Raw genomic sequence first — 21,669 nt, forward strand, 5'->3', positions numbered from 1 at the left:
TGTGGTTGTTTTGTGGCCTGCCCTGGTCCTGCCACCCCCACCCCACCCCACTTTCCCCCCTCCCTTACTTATTCTGACCTTCTGCGGCGTCTGCGTCGTAACCTGTAGAGGAGGTGGACTGCTATGAGGGCAGGGATGACTCGTAGGTTCGGGTCCATGTCTGTCCGTCGCGTACTGGTACTCCTTGCTCGCGTCGTCCTGTCGCGTACGGGTCCTCCTTGATCGCGTCTTCCTGTCGCGTACGGGTCCTCCTTGGTGGCGTCGTCCTGTGTGTCCGTCACGTACTGGTCCTCCTTGTTCGCGTCGTCGTCTGTCCGTCGCGTACTGGTGGTCCTTGTTCGCGTCGTCCTAATTTCCCGGCAGTTTTTGGCTGCCGCAAAATATTCACCGTGCGGGGTGACGTCGGTGCGAATCGTGATTCCTGGGTCGTGAATGGCTGGCTGCGAGCGTCCCGACGTCAGGTCGGCGCTTTCCCGGATCGCATTGGTAGGTGTTTTTTTGTTCGGTCGGGCTTTTTTACGATTCGTACGGTAATGGTGTACCCGTGCGAATCGTAATTCCTTGTTTGTAAAAATTGACGACCGGGTACGCGTCGGGCGGAGATTGTGCTCCGTCCGACGGTTCGTACCCGGTTTTTGCCGGATCGTGATCGGCACCTAAGTCTTTCGGCAAACTAATGGTGAGTATCCTGTGTTTCTCCACAGGAGTAATATGCGGAAAAAACGCTTCAAGTTGGTCGAATTTCTCAGCAAGCCAATAAGGTAAGTCATCCTTATTTTGGGGGCGCTTGCCCATTACCGAATTAACCATAACAGGACTAATAACCACTGCGTGGTGTTCGGTAGGTTGTCCCGCAACAGCAGGTGCCCCCACCTGCACATTGCGTGACACGTACGGAACTAAAGCCCTATGCACTATAATAAGGGCAGTGTGAAGTACACGCAACTCAGCCACCGCTACCGTTAGTTAGCGGGGATGAGTCGTAAAGCCGGCCAGCACCGGCCATGTGGCCCCTGGAATTGACAAAGGGCCCATTCTGACCGGTGTAACCGCATGGGGAAGGGCGCCATTAAACCAAATGGTATGCTGCCAGGCAGAAATAGGAATTTCTTGTGTCCTATATGGCATATAGATTGCAGGTAGCTGCGTGGGAGTATAGGAATGAAACGTATCATCGTCTGCATTCACCGCCGGCAAAGTCACCCAAGAGTAAAACAACTCGTAAGGGAAAGACGCATCAGCGCTGTTGGACCCGGCCTCGTAGAATGGCCCTCCGTGCCCCCGCACCACCGAAACCTGGTACATACAGCCCAAGCCCCCGGCCCAGCCGAACCTCCCCACCAGGACACACGCACCGACCCGGACATCCCCGTCCCTGGCCTCTCCCCTTTCGGCCACCCCGGGCCCGCGTGCCCACTTCATGCACCAAGATGGCCGCCCGGCCCCAGCGCGACCCGGGCATAGAGGCGCCACTCCGGCTGGAGGACATCCCGCTTCCAGGGGATGAGAGAGGGAGGAGCAGTTTCTATCGCACCTCTGAACTCCCCCGGGACGATGGGTTTCGATCGGCCCTCCGGCCTCCCTGAGGGCTGACTCCACGCCTGCTGGGTGTCTGGGACTCCTCCCGACCCGGCCCTGAAAGAATCAAAAGACTATAGCAGGAAATCCCGACAAGCGACCCCCAGGTGACAAGACCCCTGCCTGCACAGACTCCGGACATCAAAGAGGGGTCGAACTATAACAAGGGGTGCTCTGGGGCTGTCCGGCAGATTCGACGCTGGAACAACGAGAGCCTGCTGACGTGGTCGCGGCTCCTGGAACTGGAACTCACCTGAGCCCTGCTGAGTGACTCGCGGCTCCCTGAAGATCGTAAGACCTCCGAACTTGTACCTGAGCCCTGCTGAGTGACTCGCGGCTCCCTGAAGATCGTAAGACCTCCGAACTTGTACCTGAGCCCTGCTGAGTGACTCGCGGCTCCCTGAAGATCGTAAGACCTCCGAACTTGTACCTGAGCCCTGCTGAGTGACTCGCGGCTCCCTGAAGATCGTAAGACCTCCGAACTTGTACCTGAGCCCGCTGAGTGACTCGCGGCTTCCACAGACTCCACCGGTCCCGCCGGACCCCACGACAACCAGCCTACCCCCCAGCTCGAGGATTGTGAGCTGTGGCCGGGTACGTCCCTCCTTTGAACCGTTACCAGAGACAGTCCCGCTACCCCCTACCTTTCCGAGACTCTTGAGCCCGTGCTCACCTTGTACATATTTGCAGTGATACCTGTTTGATAAAACTTGTTCTGAGAATACCCAGTGTGGTCCCTCTGTGTCGTGTGGTGCCAGAAGTACGATCCTAGTTGCGAGAGTCCTCCCCCTGGGGAATCTCCCGCCAGTGCCCGGCTACGATACTTTGAGGGTGGGTCTCAGGGTAGTCAGGGCCCCCTTTCCGGGCTCCTCTGAGGTCGCCGTCTAACATTGGTGGCAAGCGACGGGATTCGGGCCCATCACCTAGAGATCCTACAGTAAACGACGGACGCACGACCAACAAAGATGGCAGAAGGAAGCGCCACGAGCTCCGCAGAAACCAACGCCAACAGAGTGTTCCAGGTGGAGCATCTGGAAGAATACACACACAAAGAGCTAAAACAATTTTGCAAAGAACTTAAAATCGCTACCATTGGCCTCAACACTAAGGAAGACTTGCAGAAAGCACTGAAAACTTGGGTGGAGACCGGGGCCTCCCGCCCGGAAGGCACGGGGGAGCGCCCCGACGAAGCCGAACCCCCCCAAAGTGAAAGCAGTAGCAATCAGGTGCGAGGCATCGTACCAGACGGGGGTCTATCCCCGGAAGAGCTCGCGGACAGAGAGAGAAGCCGCAGCCATGAACTCGAGTTAGCCAAACTCAAAATCGAGGGCGAATTGAAGTTAGCGGAGAAGAAGCTAGCAGTAGAGCAAATGCGTGTACAAGGCGAACTGGAAGAAAAGAAGCTCCAACGGGAGCACGAAGGAAGAAAGCTCCAACTGGAGCACGAACGGAGCTTAAAGGAACTCGAGCTCAAGGCCCGAAATGAGGACGGGAGGCCCTCGGGGAACCGAGAGACGGCCCCCCCAGCGGAACAGAAGGTCCACATCCCCAAGGATGTGGTCAAAGAATATTATAAAAACGATGACATTCAGCAATGGTTTCGGGCCTACGAGGTCGCCATGACCTCCCATCGGATTCCACAGAAGGACTGGGGGGCGGGGTTGTGGGGACGGTTTCTGAGCGAAGGAAGGGACACCCTGCTCGACCTACCCCTCTCCCTGCAGACCTCCTACAGCCACATGAAAGAGGCTCTCCTCACAAGATACGGCCTCACCCCAGAAATGTACCGCCAACGGTTCCGGGACTGCAGGAAGATCCCGGGCACCACCTGGGTGGAGTATGTAAACTTTTTTAGTCGGGCCTTCGATGGGTGGGTTAAGGGCAGCAAAGTCACCACCCTTGCCGAACTCACTGACCTCATGTTATGGGAACATCTGGCTGCGAACTGCTTCATAGAGCTACGTCAACATCTGCTGGATAGCAAGCTCACAGATCCCCGGAAGCTGGCCGTGGAGGCCGACCGCTGGACCAACACCCGGGTCTCCCGGGGCATGGTAGGAGAGTACCCCCGAACCAGTCAGGGACCACCCCGCCAGAGAGGGGGAGGGAACCAGGGAGGGCCGAGGGAGTCCCAGCCTAGCCCCCCGAAGACACCACCTCCACCTTTCCCGGCGCCCCCCCCACCAGTAACAGGGCCCCCTGGGAGACGGGGACACCGGGTGACCGTCACATGTTTCCGCTGCCAGAAACCCGGGCACTACGCCAATGACCCAGAGTGCCCCATGGCCACCCAAGTCACCCCTGCGAGACAGATAGCCAACGTGGCCCTAGGGGAGGAGGTTGAGGAAGCCGAGGAGTGGGAACCAGCCGCGATGGCCCTAGTATCCCTGGGAGATAGGGAAATGATCCCTGGTAGCCTCCTACCGTCCAACACACAGAAATATGGGCAGCTCGTCAAGATCAATGGCCACCAGGTAGAGGCCCTGCGGGACACCGGGGCCAGTATCACCGGTGTCCTCAGGCACCTAGTTCCCGAGGAGCAGATCCTCCCCAATGTCTTTTGCCCCGTGATATCTGCAGACAATAGGGAAAGTATATGTCAGGTGGCCCTGGTGCCATTTGAGTGGGGAGGGGTGATAGGTAAACTCAAGGTGGCCGTAAGAACCTCCCAGCCGGTCGACTGCCTCTTAGGGAACGACCTGGAGAGTTCTCCCTGGAAGCACGTAGAGCGCAAGGCCCACCTAGGAATGATGGGACTCCCCGAGTGGGTGTGTGCCACCACCCGATCTATGACAGCCCGACTCACTCCCCGGAGAGAAATCGAGAGCACCCCGGTCGAAGTAGCCAGCACCGTCCCCGCCGAGGGTCCTCCCGTTCCCCCATCGGAAGGGTCCGTCGCCAGCGACGAACCCGCACCATCCGACCCCGCCCCGGTCCCCGAGTTGGGGGATCTACCCGAGTTGGCCCATTGGCGCCACGAGGGCGGGCCCACCCGAGAAGAATTTTGCCAGGAACAAGCCACCTGTCCTTCCCTGGTCGGGCTGCGGCGCCAGGCCGAGGGCCAAGCCGCAGGTGACCAGACCGGAACGCACCAAATCTATTGGGAGAATAACGTCCTGTATAGTGAGCAGAAATCAGTGGAGCTGGGATCCGGACGGGTACTGGTGGTACCTCTCCGCTTCCGGGATTTCCTCCTGGGCTTAGCCCACGATGTCCCCCTCGCCGGTCACCTGGGTCAGGACAAGACCTACAGCCGTCTCGTGACCCATTTTTATTGGCCTAAGATGAAAGCAGCGGTAGAGGCCCACTGCAAGTCCTGCCCCACGTGCCAAGCCAGTGGGAAGAGTGGGGGGAAGCGCAAGGCTCCCCTCCAACCCTTCCCGGTCGTCAGTACCCCCTTCGAACGAGTCGTGATCGACATCGTGGGGCCACTGGACCCCCCCACCTCCCAAGGTCACCGTTTCATCTTGGTCCTAGTGGACCACGCCACCCGCTACCCAGAGGCTATTTCCCTACGCACCATTACGGCCCCCGTGGTGGGCCGGGCCCTGATGGGGATCTTCTCCAGGGTGGGTTTCCCCCGCGAGGTCGTGAGCGATCGCGGCACTAATTTTATATCCAGGTATATGACGTCCCTGTGGCAACAATGTGGGGTGTCCTATAAGTTCACCACCCCGTACCATCCCCAAGGGAACGGCCTAGTAGAGAGGTTTAATAGGACTTTGAAAGGGATGATCGCTGGCCTAGAAGAGCCCCTCCGGCGTAAGTGGGACGTCCTGCTCCCCTGCCTCTTGTTCGCTTACCGGGAGGTCCCCCAGAAGTCCTTAGGGTTCAGCCCGTTTGAATTACTCTATGGGCACCCCGTCCGAGGTCCCCTCAGTTTAGTTAAGGAAGGGTGGGAGGCAGCACCCCAGACCACCCCCCGAGATGTGTTCCAATATGTCCTGGCCCTCCGGAACCAGACCAGGAGGTTCCGAGAACTGGCCGAGGCCAACCTGGAGGCGAGTCAAGAAGAAATGAAGCGCTGGTACGACCAGAATGCTACCCTGGTCGAGTTCCAGCCGGGCCAGCAGGTGTGGGTCATGGCCCCCGTGAAGCCTGGCGCTCTCCAGGACCGATGGACTGGGCCCTACAAAGTGGTCGAGAAGAAGAGCCAAGTCACCTACTTGGTGGACGTCCAGTCGCCTCGGGATCCCCTCCGGGTCCTGCACGTGAACCGCCTCAAGCCTCACTTCCAGCGGACAGAACTGAGCCTCCTGCTGGCCACCGATGACGGGGCCGAAGATGAGTCGGATCCCCTCCCGGACCTCCTGTGTATCAAGGAGCAGGATGGCTCCGTGGAAGGAGTGAACCTCTCCCCGGCCCTCACTGCCCAGCAACAAGCGGACTGCCGCCAGCTCCTAAGACAATTTTCTGACCTCTTCTCCCTGACCCCCCGGGTCACCAACTGGTGTGTTCATGATGTGGACACCGGGGACAGCCCGCCGGTGAGACACCGAGCCTACCGGGTTCCTGACCGGGTCCGGTCCTGCATTCAAGCGGAAGTCTCGAAGACGTTGACCCTGGGGGTGATCGAGCCCTCTGACAGTCCCTGGGCCAGCCCCGTGGTCCTGGTCCCGAAGGCAGCGGCCCCCGGTGTCGCCCCCGAGCTCCGATTCTGCGTGGACTACCGGGGGCTCAATGACGTTACCCGAGCCGATGCCCACCCCATTCCACGAGCCGACGAACTCATTGACCGACTAGGGGCAGCCCGGTTCCTCAGCACATTCGACCTCACCTGCGGATACTGGCAGATTGCGCTCACCGAAGGGGCCAAAGAGCGGTCCGCTTTCTCCACCCCCGATGGGCACTACCGCTTCCGCGTAATGCCCTTCGGGATGAAAAATGCCCCGGCCACTTTCCAGCGACTGGTGAATAGAGTCCTGGCCGGGCTAGAACAGTTCAGCGCGGCATACCTGGACGACATCGCTGTCTTCAGTTCAGAGTGGAGTGAGCACCTCCAGCACCTCCGAAGGGTGCTAATCGCCCTGCGCCAGGCAGGCCTCACAGTAAAAGCCAGCAAGTGCCAGATCGGGCAAGGATCCGTGGTCTACTTGGGGCACCAGGTCGGGAGTGGCCAGGTCGCCCCGCTACAGCCAAAGATCGACGCCATCCTGGCCTGGGAACCACCCATCACCCAGACGGAGGTCCGAGCCTTTCTGGGACTCACGGGCTACTACCGAAGATTCATTCGGGGGTATGGCAGCCTTGTCGGCCCTCTCACAGAACTCACGTCTAAAAAACAGCCAAAGAAAGTGCAGTGGACGGCTGCCTGCCAGGAAGCTTTCGATGCCCTAAAAAGGGCCATGTGTACTGCCCCCGTCCTCCAGGCTCCCGACTACGCCAAGGAGTTCATAGTCCAAACCGATGCCTCCGAGCATGGCATTGGGGCCGTCCTGTCCCAAGTAAATGACCAAGGCCTAGACCAGCCCGTCGCCTTCCTCAGTCGGCGGCTGTTGCCCCGAGAACAAAGATGGAGCACCATAGAGCGCGAAGCCTTTGCCGTGGTCTGGGCACTCAAAAAGCTACGACCCTACCTGTTTGGCACCCATTTCAGAGTCCAAACTGACCATCGGCCCTTACGTTGGCTCATGCAGATGCGAGGAGAAAACCCCAAGCTACTGCGGTGGTCAATCTCCCTCCAGGGGATGGATTTCACCGTGGAACACCGCCCTGGTACGGACCACGCCAATGCTGACGGCCTCTCCCGGTTCTTCCGCCTCAGCGAAGAGAACCCCCCAAGCTGATGGGCAGTTCTCTCCGGCTTTCAGCTGGGGGGGACGCGTGTTGGACCCGGCCTCGTAGAATGGCCCTCCGTGCCACCGAAACCTGGTACATACAGCCCAAGCCCCCGGCCCAGCCGAACCTCCCCACCAGGACACACGCACCGACCCGGACATCCCCGTCCCTGGCCTCTCCCCTTTCGGCCACCCCGGGCCCGCGTGCCCACTTCATGCACCAAGATGGCCGCCCGGCCCCAGCGCGACCCGGGCATAGAGGCGCCACTCCGGCTGGAGGACATCCCGCTTCCAGGGGATGAGAGAGGGAGGAGCAGTTTCTATCGCACCTCTGAACTCCCCCGGGACGATGGGTTTCGATCGGCCCTCCGGCCTCCCTGAGGGCTGGCTCCACGCCTGCTGGGTGTCTGGGACTCCTCCCGACCCGGCCCTGAAAGAATCAAAAGACTATAGCAGGAAATCCCGACAAGCGACCCCCAGGTGACAAGACCCCTGCCTGCACAGACTCCGGACATCAAAGAGGGGTCGAACTATAACAAGGGGTGCTCTGGGGCTGTCCGGCAGATTCGACGCTGGAACAACGAGAGCCTGCTGACGTGGTCGCGGCTCCTGGAACTGGAACTCACCTGAGCCCTGCTGAGTGACTCGCGGCTCCCTGAAGATCGTAAGACCTCCGAACTTGTACCTGAGCCCTGCTGAGTGACTCGCGGCTCCCTGAAGATCGTAAGACCTCCGAACTTGTACCTGAGCCCTGCTGAGTGACTCGCGGCTCCCTGAAGATCGTAAGACCTCCGAACTTGTACCTGAGCCCTGCTGAGTGACTCGCGGCTCCCTGAAGATCGTAAGACCTTCGAACTTGTACCTGAGCCCGCTGAGTGACTCGCGGCTTCCACAGACTCCACCGGTCCCGCCGGACCCCACGACAACCAGCCTACCCCCCAGCTCGAGGATTGTGAGCTGTGCGCCGGGTACGTCCCTCCTTTGAACCGTTACCAGAGACAGTCCCGCTACCCCCTACCTTTCCGAGACTCTTGAGCCCGTGCTCACCTTGTACATATTTGCAGTGATACCTGTTTGATAAAACTTGTTCTGAGAATACCCAGTGTGGTCCCTCTGTGTCGTGTGGTGCCAGAAGTACGATCCTAGTTGCGAGAGTCCTCCCCCTGGGGAATCTCCCGCCAGTGCCCGGCTACGATACTTTGAGGGTGGGTCTCAGGGTAGTCAGGGCCCCCTTTCCGGGCTCCTCTGAGGTCGCCGTCTAACAAGCGCTCACCACAAAAATAACTGCCATTCCATCGTCCGGCACCCCATACGTCGTCAAATGACATCGCAGAGGTGTACGGCTATGTGCAGCAATCTCAACCGCCATAAGGACACACAAAAGATCATCAACGAGTTTAATCAGTAGCACTAGGGTTCAGATATTGAAGAAACCTTTTTAATGATCAAGCCTGAAAGAACCTATTAGTCGAGTAATAGGTAGGTTTAAATCCGTCACTCCCGTTATCCGGAAACAAGAGTGAGGGAGTCGTGGACTCATATAAGCACTACTAACGCGTTTCAAATCAATAGACCAAACGTTAGGTGCACCATGTTGTAGGGATTCTGCTCATGCACAGAACTATGCACAGGAAACCAAGACCTCAGTGAATTGTGGTGTACCAAAAACTCACCTCAGAACCCAGAACCCCTATCCGACCAGCATCAGTGTCCCATTCGTTATCCGATTTTATCTCGGCGGTCCGAATGTATAGACAACCCAGAACAAGCGACTTAGGTGCCGATCACGATCCGGTAAAAAATGTCCCCGTGCGACTCGTATCGGGTCTTTTTACCGTACGAATCGTACAAGTGCCGTACGAACTGGCAATCACGATTCGCATGGTAAAAAGTCCATACGAACCGCACTGGGAATCATTCCCCACACGTCCTCGGGTCGGAAAATGTGTCCTACACGTCCTCGGACGATTTACCTTACAAACGTGAAAAGCCAAGTCCGACCGAGGAATCACGATCCATCCTGTGCGTCCGAGCGTACAACCGTATGGAAAAAACACCGTCCGCACCGAACTCCTATAGCAACCATGGAGACATGTGCCCGCATACGCGCCCAACACTCCCCCCAGCCCCCGTACGTCCGACACGTACCCCCCGTGTATGTATACCCCCACCCGTCTAGGTACACCCCAGTACGTGCAAGTCGTACCCCCACCCCAGTACGTGTCGTACCACTGTCTATGTACACCCCAGTACGTTCGAGCTCCACCCCCACCCCAGTACGTGTCATACCCCCCGTGTACCTATACCCCAGTACGTTCCAGTCCTACCCCCACCCCAGTACGTGTCAAACCACTGTCCATGTACACCCCAGTACGTTCCAGTCGTACCCCCACCCCAGTACGTGTCGTACCACCGTGAACCTACACCCCAGTACGTTCCAGTCGTACCCCCACCCCAGTACGTGTCGTACCACCGTGAACCTACACCCCAGTACGTTCGAGCCCCACCCCCACCCCAGTACGTGTCATACCCCCCGTGTACCTACACCCCAGTACGTTCCAGTCGTACCCCCACCCCAGTACGTGTCGTACCACCGTGAACCTACACCCCAGTACGTTCCAGTCGTACCCCCACCCCAGTACGTGTCGTACCACCGTGAACCTACACCCCAGTACGTTCGAGCCCCACCCCCACCCCAGTACGTGTCATACCCCCCGTGTACCTACACCCCAGTACGTTCCAGTCGTACCCCCACCCCAGTACGTGTCATACCCCCCATGTACCTACACCCCAGTACGTTCCAGTCGTACCTCCACCCCAGTACGTGTCGTACCACCGTGAACCTACACCCCAGTACGTTCCAGTCGTACCCCCACCCCAGTACGTGTCGTACCACCGTGAACCTACACCCCAGTACGTTCGAGCTCCACCCCCACCCCAGTACGTGTCATACCCCCGTGTACCTACACCCCAGTACGTTCCAGTCGTACCCCCACCCCAGTACGTGTCAAACCACCGTCCATGTACACCCCAGTACCTTCCAGTCGTACCCCCACCCCAGTACGTGTCGTACCACCGTGAACCTACACCCCAGTACGTTCCAGTCATACCCCCACCCCAGTACGTGTCGTACCACCGTGAACCTACACCCCAGTACGTTCCAGTCGTACCTCCACCCCAGTACGTGTCATACCCCCCGTGTACCTACACCCCAGTACGTTCCAGTCGTACCCCCACCCCAGTACGTGTCATACCCCCCGTGTACCTACACCCCAGTACGTTCCAGTCGTACCTCCACCCCAGTACGTGTCATACCACCGTGAACCTACACCCCAGTACGTTCTAGTCGTACCCCCACCCCAGTACGTGTCGTACCACCGTGAACCTACACCCCAGTACGTTCGAGCTCCACCCCCACCCCAGTACGTGTCATACCCCCCGTGTACCTACACCCCAGTACGTTCCAGTCGTACCCCCACCCCAGTACGTGTCAAACCACCGTCCATGTACACCCCAGTACTTTCCAGTCGTACCCCCACCCCAGTACGTGTCGTACCACCGTGAACCTACACCCCAGTACGTTCCAGTCGTACCCCCACCCCAGTACGTGTCGTACCACCGTGAACCTACACCCCAGTACGTTCCAGTCGTACCTCCACCCCAGTACGTGTCATACCCCCCGTGTACCTACACCCCAGTACGTTCCAGTCGTACCCCCACCCCAGTACGTGTCATACCCCCCGTGTACCTACACCCCAGTACGTTCCAGTCGTACCTCCACCCCAGTACGTGTCGTACCACCGTGAACCTACACCCCAGTACGTTCCAGTCGTACCCCCACCCCAGTACGTGTCGTACCACCGTGAACCTACACCCCAGTACGTTCGAGCTCCACCCCCACCCCAGTACGTGTCATACCCCCGTGTACCTACACCCCAGTACGTTCCAGTTGTACCCCCACCCCAGTACGTGTCAAACCACCGTCCATGTACACCCCAGTACGTTCCAGTCGTACCCCCACCCCAGTACGTGTCGTACCACCGTGAACCTACACCCCAGTACGTTCCAGTCGTACCCCCACCCCAGTACGTGTCATACCCCCCGTGTACCTACACCCCAGTACGTTCCAGTCGTACCTCCACCCCAGTACGTGTCGTACCACCGTGAACCTACACCCCAGTACGTTCCAGTCGTACCCCCACCCCAGTACGTGTCGTACCACCGTGAACCTACACCCCAGTACGTTCGAGCTCCACCCCCACCCCAGTACGTGTCATACCCCCGTGTACCTACACCCCAGTACGTTCCAGTCGTACCTCCACCCCAGTACGTGTCGTACCACCGTGAACCTACACCCCAGTACGTTCGAGCTCCACCCCCACCCCAGTACGTGTCATACCCCCGTGTACCTACACCCAGTACGTTCCAGTCATACCCCCACCCCAGTACGTGTCAAACCACCGTCCATGTACACCCCAGTACGTTCCAGTCGTACCCCCACCCCAGTACGTGTCGTACCACCGTAAACCTACACCCCAGTACGTTCCAGTCGTACCCCCACCCCAGTACGTGTCATACCCCCGTGTACCTACACCCCAGTACGTTCCAGTCGTACCTCCACCCCAGTACGTGTCGTACCACCGTGAACCTACACCCCAGTACGTTCCAGTCGTACCCCCACCCCAGTACGTGTCGTACCACCGTGAACCTACACCCCAGTCCGTTCGAGCCCCACCCCAGTACGTGTCATACCCGCCGTGTACCTACACCCCAGTACGTTCCAGTCGTACCCCCACCCCAGTACGTGTCAAACCACCGTCCATGTACACCCCAGTACCTTCCAGTCGTACCCCCACCCCAGTACGTGTCGTACCACCGTGAACCTACACCCCAGTACGTTCCAGTCATACCCCCACCCCAGTACGTGTCGTACCACCGTGAACCTACACCCCAGTACGTTCCAGTCGTACCTCCACCCCAGTACGTGTCATACCCCCCGTGTACCTACACCCCAGTACGTTCCAGTCGTACCCCCACCCCAGTACGTGTCATACCCCCCGTGTACCTACACCCCAGTACGTTCCAGTCGTACCTCCACCCCAGTACGTGTCATACCACCGTGAACCTACACCCCAGTACGTTCTAGTCGTACCCCCACCCCAGTACGTGTCGTACCACCGTGAACCTACACCCCAGTACGTTCGAGCTCCACCCCCACCCCAGTACGTGTCATACCCCCCGTGTACCTACACCCCAGTACGTTCCAGTCGTACCCCCACCCCAGTACGTGTCAAACCACCGTCCATGTACACCCCAGTACTTTCCAGTCGTACCCCCACCCCAGTACGTGTCGTACCACCGTGAACCTACACCCCAGTACGTTCCAGTCGTACCCCCACCCCAGTACGTGTCGTACCACCGTGAACCTACACCCCAGTACGTTCCAGTCGTACCTCCACCCCAGTACGTGTCATACCCCCCGTGTACCTACACCCCAGTACGTTCCAGTCGTACCCCCACCCCAGTACGTGTCATACCCCCCGTGTACCTACACCCCAGTACGTTCCAGTCGTACCTCCACCCCAGTACGTGTCGTACCACCGTGAACCTACACCCCAGTACGTTCCAGTCGTACCCCCACCCCAGTACGTGTCGTACCACCGTGAACCTACACCCCAGTACGTTCGAGCTCCACCCCCACCCCAGTACGTGTCATACCCCCGTGTACCTACACCCCAGTACGTTCCAGTTGTACCCCCACCCCAGTACGTGTCAAACCACCGTCCATGTACACCCCAGTACGTTCCAGTCGTACCCCCACCCCAGTACGTGTCGTACCACCGTGAACCTACACCCCAGTACGTTCCAGTCGTACCCCCACCCCAGTACGTGTCATACCCCCCGTGTACCTACACCCCAGTACGTTCCAGTCGTACCTCCACCCCAGTACGTGTCGTACCACCGTGAACCTACACCCCAGTACGTTCCAGTCGTACCCCCACCCCAGTACGTGTCGTACCACCGTGAACCTACACCCCAGTACGTTCGAGCTCCACCCCCACCCCAGTACGTGTCATACCCCCGTGTACCTACACCCCAGTACGTTCCAGTCGTACCTCCACCCCAGTACGTGTCGTACCACCGTGAACCTACACCCCAGTACGTTCGAGCTCCACCCCCACCCCAGTACGTGTCATACCCCCGTGTACCTACACCCAGTACGTTCCAGTCATACCCCCACCCCAGTACGTGTCAAACCACCGTCCATGTACACCCCAGTACGTTCCAGTCGTACCCCCACCCCAGTACGTGTCGTACCACCGTAAACCTACACCCCAGTACGTTCCAGTCGTACCCCCACCCCAGTACGTGTCATACCCCCGTGTACCTACACCCCAGTACGTTCCAGTCGTACCTCCACCCCAGTACGTGTCGTACCACCGTGAACCTACACCCCAGTACGTTCCAGTCGTACCCCCACCCCAGTACGTGTCGTACCACCGTGAACCTACACCCCAGTCCGTTCGAGCCCCACCCCAGTACGTGTCATACCCGCCGTGTACCTACACCCCAGTACGTTCCAGTCGTACCTCCACCCCAGTACGTGTCATACCCCCCGTGTACCTACACCCCAGTACGTTCCAGTCGTACCCCCACCCCAGTACGTGTCGTACCACCGTGAACCTACACCCCAGTACGTTCGAGCTCCACCCCACCCCAGTACGTGTCATACCCCCCGTGTACCTACACCCCAGTACGTTCCAGTCGTACCCCCACCCCGGTACGTGTCAAACCACCGTCCATGTACACCCTACTACGTTCCAGTCGTACCCCCACCCCAGTACGTGTCGTACCCCCCGTGTACCTACACCCCAGTACGTTCCAGTCGTACCCCCACCCCAGTACGTGTCGTACCACCGTGAACCCACACCCCAGTACGTTCGAGTCCTACCCCCACCCCTGTACGTGTCGAACCACCATGTATGTACATCCCAGTACGTTCGAGTCCTACCCCCGACACAACCTCCTAACTACGGAGCACACCCCAGGCCCCAACATCACAACTGCATGTACGAGTCGTACCAAGCCACACACAAGGACAGCACCGTACAACCAAATGGCCCATGTACACACCGTACACACGCTCAAAACGCACGGACACAACCAGGACAAAACAAAACAACACAACAATACACCATTCGAATGGCACAAAGCCACTAAACATGGCCAAAAAACAACAAAACAACACCTTCACTGACCTGCAACTGCCAAAAACAAACAGAGGCCCAATACACCACCACTCCTTATAACCAACCCACCCACAATTCAAACACAGCCACACCCACCAATGGACCAATAAAAAGGGCCCACACACACAAACCATGAGCCTTTGCAACAGACCCACTGCTGCCAGACCCCACAGACAACCCACAGCACCAGACCTCAACCTTTACTACACCTTACACTTGCACACCTTCACACAACCACCTTCACAAACACACCCTCATCACATTCACACACACACGCACCTGCACAACCACACCCACACACCCACAACCATCCACACACCACCCCCACCATCCACACCCCCCCCAACATCCACACCCCTCATCATGCCCACTACCAAGAATCCAAAGTTCAGTAACCGAGAGTTGGAGGTTCTTGTTGATCAAATCCTCAGAGTCGAGCCACAGATCTTTGGAACATTGGTCAGAAACACCAGCCAGGCAGCAAAAACAGCCATGTGGCAGACCATCGTCGATGCTGTGAATGCTGTTGCGGACACCAGACGGACCAGGCAGGAATGCCAGAACAGGTGGAACGATCTGCGGAGGAGGGTCCGAGCCAAGAGGCAGGATGAACACGACCAGGCCAACGCCACCGGAGGAGGGCCCTCCCGCAGACCCGTACACTACCATCCCTGGGAGGAGAGGGTGATGGCCATACTGCCGGTGGAGGCAGTCGAAGGATTAGAAGGACTCCGAGACCCGGGTGAGTACACAAACAACGCACCTCACATGGGGGGAACGGCATCCACAACCAACATCACTAACAGGCACGCAACCACCACAAGCCATCGCATGACTCAACCACACTCCATGAGCACGCACATGCCACTGCTGCCACCATGCCCCATGCACCCAGCTGGACAATGTCAAGTCACAGGCCACAGAAGACAACAACACATGACATGGTAACCCGGATGGCGGGAGGCTGGACCCAAAAAAGCACATAGTGCAACTCAGAAGCAGACAACAATTCACTCTACCCATATGGCCTAGGTCACAGCCAGACAAACACTGTGTCCCAACACAGGAATGACTTGCCAGCAAATGGCGGACGCCTTGCATCAACACATGGGGGTGAAGGCACTGTTTTGCACATTACAGCAGCTAATGAACAGCCAACATTGTGAAAGAGTGGCAGCACACACCACCACAGCAGCAGCGCACTGACACACATCACACCCAATGGGTGCCTGGAGATCAGAAAAAAACTCACATCAACAAGCCAAGGGCCACTCAAAGATCTGCTAACAGTGTGTGCCCAGGAAGCAGGGCCGAGGTGACAGAGGGTGACACACGGAGGGAGGGAGAGGGGGACAGAGAGGGAGGGAGAGGGGGACAGAGAGGGAGGGAGAGGGGGACAGGGAGGGAGGGAGAGGGGGACAGAGAGGGAGGGAGAGGGGGACAGAGAGGGAGGGAGAGGGGGACAGAGAGGGAGGGAGAGGGGGACAGAGATGGAGGGAGAGGGGGACAGAGAGGGAGGGAGACGGACAGAGGGAGGAGGCTGACACACGGAGGGAGGGAGAGGGGGACACAGAGGGAGCAAGACACAGGGAGAGCTAATCAGCCGTGTTGCGTGTGTGAATGTCTGCTCGTCAGCAGGTAGACTGCGTGCATGTAGACAAGGGTGGCCAGTGCCAGAACCCCCCCTCTTCACCATGGCAAAACACAGGGCCATGTCACAACCTGTACACGGGAACAAGGACAGCTACCTGGATCATATAAGTGTGTGGATCCCCTCCATGTGCGCATGTACAGTGCTACACGGAAGGCGCCAATGCATGGCTCGCCACACCTGCCCACTCCACTGCTGACTGCAGTCACACTTGACGCAGCAAGTAAGACTGTGCCACACATAGTTAAAGGGGCCAAAGTGGTGCCCAAGGGACACACCCATGCACAAGTGCACTGTGAGTGGATTGCAAGACAGATCCTAATTCCAAGAGGAAATGTGCCAACTTTGGAAATGATGAAACATGGATGTTGCATGGACCAAAATTAACATTGTCTCTCTAACACACAGGTCAACGTCGTGGTGCACCCCCCAACACTGGGGGGGAACACTCACAGGACCCGGATCTGCAGGAGCCCGATCCCACCGGCAGCGACCACTCTCACCACTCTGCGGACGACCCCGACCGACCTGGCCCCTCTGGTGTCCAACCACCTGCAGCACCTGCGTCAGGTACAACTGTGCCAACCACCACCCCCACTCCTGCCACATCCCAGGAGACAACCAGGATCCCTGCCCCAACACCACAATGCAGCCAGGCTCGCCAGGAGGGACACGGTGTCCTGGGCACCCAGGAGGAGGCAGGCGACAACGCCAATGCCACCCCTCAGGGGTCCCGGAGACCCCATGTGCCCACAAGTGCAGGCCAGGCGCAAGTGGGCAGGGGTGGTGGGAGTGGAGGACGGCGGAGGCGCGAGCCTGACCAGTTGGCTGGGGATCCGGTATTTTCCCATGTCCGTAACATCCTGGACTCATACCGGCAGGACACCACGGACATGGCCCAGGTTGTGTCCGTCCTCGAGGGGATCAAGGCCCAGCAGGCCCAGCAACATGCGGAGCTAATTGCCTGTCTACTGGTACACCAACGGAGGATGGAGGACAGACAGGCTGAGCAAGTGACGGCATTCCAGGGGATTCACGCTACACTCCGTCGGATGGCTGACACCATGGCCGACCCTCCCTGTGCCAGAAGGCGGAGAACATCACCACCCACAGGGAGGGATCAGGAGGAGGAGGAGGAGACATCCGACGGAGCATCCCAGACGTCGTCACGGCCTGCTGGTGAGGTTCCCCGCAGGAGGCCGGGTCGTCCACGGAAAGGACCGTGAGGGTGGCTGCTACATCACCATCTCCCAGGACACCTGGCCTGGCACCTGGCCCACTGGAGCAACAGCATCACAGCATCAAGAGACATTCTCTGCGACATGGCCCTGCTGGTCACTGGCTGACCAATGTTGACAAAGACTGTGGCATGGACTCTGAGGATTTCCAATGGCAAGGACACCAACTCCCCTACTGAACTTTGGATTCCCTAATCCCGGAAAGCCCCTCACTTTGCCCCCCCCCCCCAATAATAAATCACACTATGAAGAGTAGATGCCTGCTGGTAGCATTATTACCTAACATGTGTCTTGTAAAGTCTAAACATGCCTGAGTCATCTTTTCTCTTCAACCATCCACACCCTGGGGCCTGAGTCTGGCACAGGACACATGGGTCACAGTTTATTAGGCAAGACAGACATGGAGCACCATACACACCCGTGATGGGCACAACCAGCTGAGGGGGTGGCCGAACAACCGTGCTGACACACACATTGAGTACACCAACAGTCATGCGCAGAGGTCAGGGATCCAGTCCAGTGTCCTGGGTGGCACCCAGGTATGTGTAGACAGGTGGCATAAACATGTCCTGCAAGCTTGAGTCCGGTGGATGCAGAGAATGGGGGCCTGGCCAACGTTGGATGCATGGGGATGGCACATGTCACAATACCCACGCAGTCATGGACATCATGCCCAATACACAGTCTCAGCCCACACACACAGCTTGCATCTTGCGACTCGACACATTGACACATAGCCACAATCAGGGAATACCATGCCAGACATGCAGGATGCACCGTGCCAACACACCAGCATTGACTGAGAAGAGGCACCTTGGAGGCATAGGGACACCTTTATTAGTCATGTATTCGGGTTTGCAGAGGCAACTCGAAGTACAGATGAACACATCATGTGGAGTGACATGTGGGTCCAACACTGGCACCCCCCTTCTGCAGCACAAATGCGTGATAGCCATGGTACTGGCACACAAGCGTCGGCTAACAGCTAAATACCCACAGCTGCACACGGAGAGCCTGCCATACACCATAGATCCGCTGATGTGGAAGTCCCACACCATGTCAAGCCAATGCTAACCGTATGTGTCCGAGGGCAGTGTCACACACATTGATGCCATCATCACAATCCACTATCCCATCACTGATGACTGTCAACAAGTCAGACCATCTATTCAGGTGTACACAGCTGCATGTCGTGTCCCATGGTGATGCTACATGGCTGCAGAGGAACCAAACATCGACAGGGGGAGTGTGCATACATCGTGAACAACTGCCAAACCCAATACACCCCTGATGCATCCCTTACCCCATGGAGACTTCCAAACGTGTCCGTGCCTGTAACGCTGAGTCAGCCCACGATGTCATGTCCATGAGGAATAGCAGTGCCACAACAATGCAACCAGCAAACGGCATGCGCAGGTACCTGGGGAAGATAGACACACAAGAAGTCAGCCACAAAAAGCACAGCCACTTGCATGTGCATTTACTCGACACATGTATGGATGACAACATGCCAGGTCACAATTATGACTGGGGAAATACTACCATCACTGCCACCATCACTCCAGTGACACACCCACACACACCTCTGACCCACGTGCCATACATGCAGGTGGAGACACACATCACAACGCATGCCACACGGGGACCAATGCGTGCACACTCAGACACTGGTACTCACCAGTAAGCAAAGAAGTCGTGTATGAGCCGAGTCCGGATGTCCTCTTGCGGCTCCACATCCTCCACATCACTAGCCCCATTGCCAAGCCCTTCGTCCTCCACGGGTGGATGGTCCTCGTCATGTTGATTCAGGATGAGTGGCACAGCTCTTTCAACTGCCATGTTGTGCAGCATGCAGCAGACCATGAAGATCTTGCAGACCTTCGCCGGGGCATATGGGAGTGCGCCACCCGTCTTGTGGAGGCACCTGAATCGGCTCTTCAGCATGCCAAACGTCCTCTCTATCACTCGCCTTGTCCGGCCATGGGCGGTGTTGTAGCGGAGCTGGGCCGGCGTGATGGGGTTGCGGAGAGGTGTCAGCAGCCAAGGCATGTTGGGATAGCCAGCGTCCCCTACATGGGAAGCACATGGACATCGTTAGAACTGGTGAAGCGGTCGTGCTGGTCGGCTATACAGAATACAGGACAGACAGACTGTACCCACCAACAACACATGCCCGTTCGTTGCGCAGCTGCATCATCATATCAGGCATCCCGCTACGCCTCATGATGTAGGCATCGTGTGCTGATCCTGGGAAACGAGCACAGACATGTGAAATCACCATATTGGACAGACACACCACAAGGGCATTGATGGAGTGGTAGTGCTTCCGATTGCGGTACGCCACCTCCCGTGCGTGTGGTGGTACCAAACCTACATGTGTCCCATCTATGGACCTAATGACATGGGGCATCCCTCCCAGGGCATAGAATCCACGCTTGACCACAGTCATCTGTTCAGGGGTTGGGAACTTGATAAAGTCATCCAGGTGAATCAACATGGCCTCCAAGAAATCATGCAGCACACCGCTACACATGCTCTGGGACATGCCACCAACATGAGCTATGGTATTTTGGAAGGTACCCGTGGCAAGAAAATGTAGGGCAGCCATTACCTTCAGCTGGGGTGTCAGTGCCGTAGGATACCTGTGCTGCGGTTGCAGGTGTGGTGCCAGTCTCGCCGTCAGCTCCAGGATCAACGGTTGGGTGAAGCGGTAGAGCCGGATCCTGTCATTCTCCTGCATGGCAGCCAAGTCTGGAATTCTTCGGGCAAGAGGCGGCGCTCTGCAGTAATTTGGATGTGACAAGGAAGAGTGAGTGCACTACGACAACAACTCATGTCTACTGAGCACATGTAAATCTGGCAATACACACATGCTACATAGGGAGTGAGGTATGTGCTACATGCCCAGGACACGTATAGATGCAAGGTGACACTCCTTCCAAGACCCAGCTACACACGGAGATTGAGAACCTCCCCATGCCAAGCCATGGGAATAGCTGTGTCCCAGTGCAAGTGAACAGCCCGACGGAAGACAGGAGTGACATACACCCACACATCAGCAGAAGTGGGATGCCGATTGCAGAGACTGGTTGCGGAACACCGGAGCCACAGGTCACATGACATTACACTAGGCCTGCCCACACACCTTGCCATGAAGGTGCACATGTCATGACTCACCACACATTCCTTGTGAGGATGCTGACATGGCCTTGTCACGCTACTCCGTGTCCCATGCATACATGTGCACCTCACATCCGATAACACATGTGGCATGGTGTGCGGGACAGTGTGCAATGACAATCTACACACAGACACATGTTGGTTGCTGCAACGGCTGCAGCTTTTGAGGGTGCTACAACATCAACCTGATGGAAATCCCGGACACATGAATGACATAGTCACATTGTGCACTGTGGGTAGTGACAAGTCATGTGTCATGACCCCTGTACCGGGCATCATGGGACACTTCCGTGTATTGGTGTCCGTGCCAAGCCAGTGACGCTCACCCCAAGTGCGCAGTCCGACATGCACACATGTCAAAGGAGTCAAGGGCATGCCTGGCACACATTGCACCGTCACACAGTACACCTATACACATCTCATCATACATCTGGTGCCTTCTCCACTCAGGAGGCATGTTCCACATCACAGCCTGTCACACCTGTGCCCCACACATGTAGTAATGCACAGACGATGCCTTGATGTCCATTCCTGGACAAGTATGTCCATCCATGGACAAGTATGTCCATCCATGGACAAGTATGTCCATCCATGGACAAGTATGTCCGCCCTATTCCTACCTGTGTGTCGCCTATCACCACTGTGATGTGTAAAAACCGCCGTACTGCTGCTAAGAGGGCCTGTGTATGTTCCCAAATCACTGTGGGAGTGCTGCCGTATGTGTACCCATCGTGATGGCGAGCGTACAGGCATTTGTACGGTCCGTACCACTACGAGTACGCATACGCGTGCAGACCCATAGTTATAGTGAGCGTAGATGCGTGTGTACGGTCCGTACCACTACGGGTACGCATACGCGTGCAGACCCATAGTGATAGGGCCGTACACACGCATCTACGTTCACTATTACTATGGGTCAGCACGCGTATGCGTACTCGTAGTGGTACGGACCGTACACACGCATCTACGCTCACTATCACTATGGGTCTGCACGC

The sequence above is a fragment of the Triturus cristatus genome, chromosome 11, assembly GCF_964204655.1.
Source record: "Triturus cristatus chromosome 11, aTriCri1.1, whole genome shotgun sequence".
Taxonomy (NCBI): Eukaryota; Metazoa; Chordata; class Amphibia; order Caudata; family Salamandridae; genus Triturus; species Triturus cristatus.